Below are 2,386 nucleotides of genomic sequence, written 5' to 3' on the forward strand. Positions count from 1 at the left end.
AATCACAATGTAAACTACAAGATCAAAATAATAAGAAGGTAAAGAATAGTGATTTACTTCAATAGGAGTAGCTATCTTCTTTTGACATATTTTATCATACTTTTGCTTCTTATTTGCTACCTTCAGACCTTGTTCCTTCCAAATTCTTTAAATTGTTTTTTCGTCTTCACTAGAGAAACCCATCTAAACTCAGAATCTGATCATTTTGTGCACTTGTTCATATGATATAACATGGGTTTATATGATGGTAATTCTAAAGTTTGCGTATCCTCTGCATTGATTTTGATAACATTTTGAAATCCAAAATCGGCTGCCAAGTTTTCATTAATGTTAATAACATAGTGGTTGCCTCCACTCAGTACTCTATACTTGTAATTAGATGTTTTGGTTTCCAATTTACTTTGTACAATCGCCGCTAGCATATTGATGTTGTAATGTTGTGGTTTCATTGGCAGCTTTAACCATAATGAAGCTAATTTTGTTGCCTGATGGTAACATTCTCAAAATTATAGACAGCAGAGCCATGAACCAAAGTTGATTACGATGCAGTTACCAGACAAATACCTTTTGCAAACCGCATGGATAAAGCCAAAATCATCTAGCTTCAGTTGTCTAGAACTGGCTCGGAGAACATTCTCAGGTTTTATATCCCGATGGACAATGCCCAACTCATGACAATATTTAGTGACCATTATTAATTCCTTGATCAAGTTTGCTTCCTGATGCTCAAAGTAGCATCCAGTCCTAGACATCTCGTCAGTGAGGCATCCACCAGAGCATAACTCCATCACAAGATGCAAAGATTCTTCATCTTCATACACCGCTTGGAGTGTGACAACTTTAGGATGGCTTGACAGATGCTGCATAATCTCAATCTCCTTATACACATTTTCTTTAGTATTTTTGGGGAGGGTCTTACAGGCCAGCTCTTCCCCAGTAGCTTTGCTCTTGCACATTCTCACTAGACAAAATTTTCCTCATCCTAATTTGAGGCCCAGATCATAATCTTGCTCAATATTTTTCTTCCTACCAGTCTAGGTAGAATGAAGAATACAACCAACCTTTCTCTTGAATCCTCTTTCTGGTGAATTAGGTAAACAACCCCTTCTTGGAGGAGGAGGAGCAATGCAAGCTGCTGTAGGATGCAAATCTAAGAAACCTAATTCTTGACCCCTCATCTTTTCCATTATCAGCTTCCTCTATTGTTGGAAAGAAAGGTGCAAGGCTAATGATGTGGAAGACTCGCCATTATTGCGTAGGCAAGCTGTGTTTTCTAAATTGGCACTGTGTACTGCTGCTCCTCTTTTCCACTTCCTTGGCAATGAATCCATTTCAACTATGGACTCTGCCAGAAAAATTTAAATGTTAGCAGATGTGAGAATTCCATATGGCTAACATGCCAATACCCATGCGGACAGTGAGTTACATGACACACTTTCAGATCACAAAAAGTTTGATGAAAAAGTTTGACACGTGTTTCTTACCACAGACACATTATCAACTGCATGAACCAAGTTGGTCAAATGGGGCCCATTCATCGGACTATGTGTGGAAGTTTTCCATTAATGTTTTATTTGGGATAAGTTTTAGTTAGAATTGAGACGCCCGATTTTCATCTCCTTGCTAATCGGTAAACTCTGTTAATGTTCGTTGAATCTTAAATTGTCCGTCAAATCTTAATTACATTTTTCCTAGAAAAGAAGTTGTTGCTGCTGTCTGTCCGTTAAAGAGAAGACCGAGAAGCGTTTGAGAGTGCGACCATTATATTGACGGAAATACTGGCCATAACGGTGAGTCCGTTGGCTAATTAGGTAGGTATGTTGTGCATTATTTCCGAAATTTGTTCTCTGTAAATGGATGAATTTAGCAAGACGTGAAATCTTGATGGATTCTTTTTTATCATTTTAGATGGGAAGAGCTATTTCGGATGATAAAATGGCTAGTTCTAGCTCTGACAGAAAAGTGTCGACAGTAGCAGGGAAATCCATCATGCTGCATGCCTTTTAGCTTTGAGCATTTATCGTTTCAGGTAATTTTCAATTGGCAAAATATGACTTATTTTTCATGGATCCCTTTTCCGCTATCGTTGGCCATAGGATACATGTAGGTCTGAAGCCCAGAGAAAGGCGAGAGCATGAGAGCATCTAGTTAGCACAGAAAGTAATCTCTCATCCTGAGACACACACACAACTACCCATTTCTCTACCCATTGCACCTATTTGGCCCTGAATTTGTTGGATTTTGGTATGGGGTTGATACGAGGTCAAGATTGCTGGAAACTTCAATTAATTTCATCAGAAATTGTTTCTGTTATAAATACTGGTCTATATTAGTATTCGATACAAAAACAATGTTGGTCGTGGGTTCGATTCTCATTCACGTAAAC

General features: G+C 38.3%; 1 pseudogene; it reads right to left on the bottom strand.

Moving 5' to 3' along the window:
- Positions 1 to 506: 506 nt before the first annotated feature.
- On the bottom strand, positions 507 to 956 carry LOC149231147 (serine/threonine-protein kinase PEPKR2 pseudogene; annotated as a pseudogene).
- Between the last annotated feature and the right edge of the window lie 1,430 nt (positions 957 to 2,386).

This window comes from Pinus tabuliformis, chromosome J (genome assembly GCF_031772625.1).
Source record: "Pinus tabuliformis cultivar Carrire ecotype Pingquan chromosome J, CPIR1, whole genome shotgun sequence".
Classification (NCBI taxonomy): Eukaryota; Viridiplantae; Streptophyta; class Pinopsida; order Pinales; family Pinaceae; genus Pinus; species Pinus tabuliformis.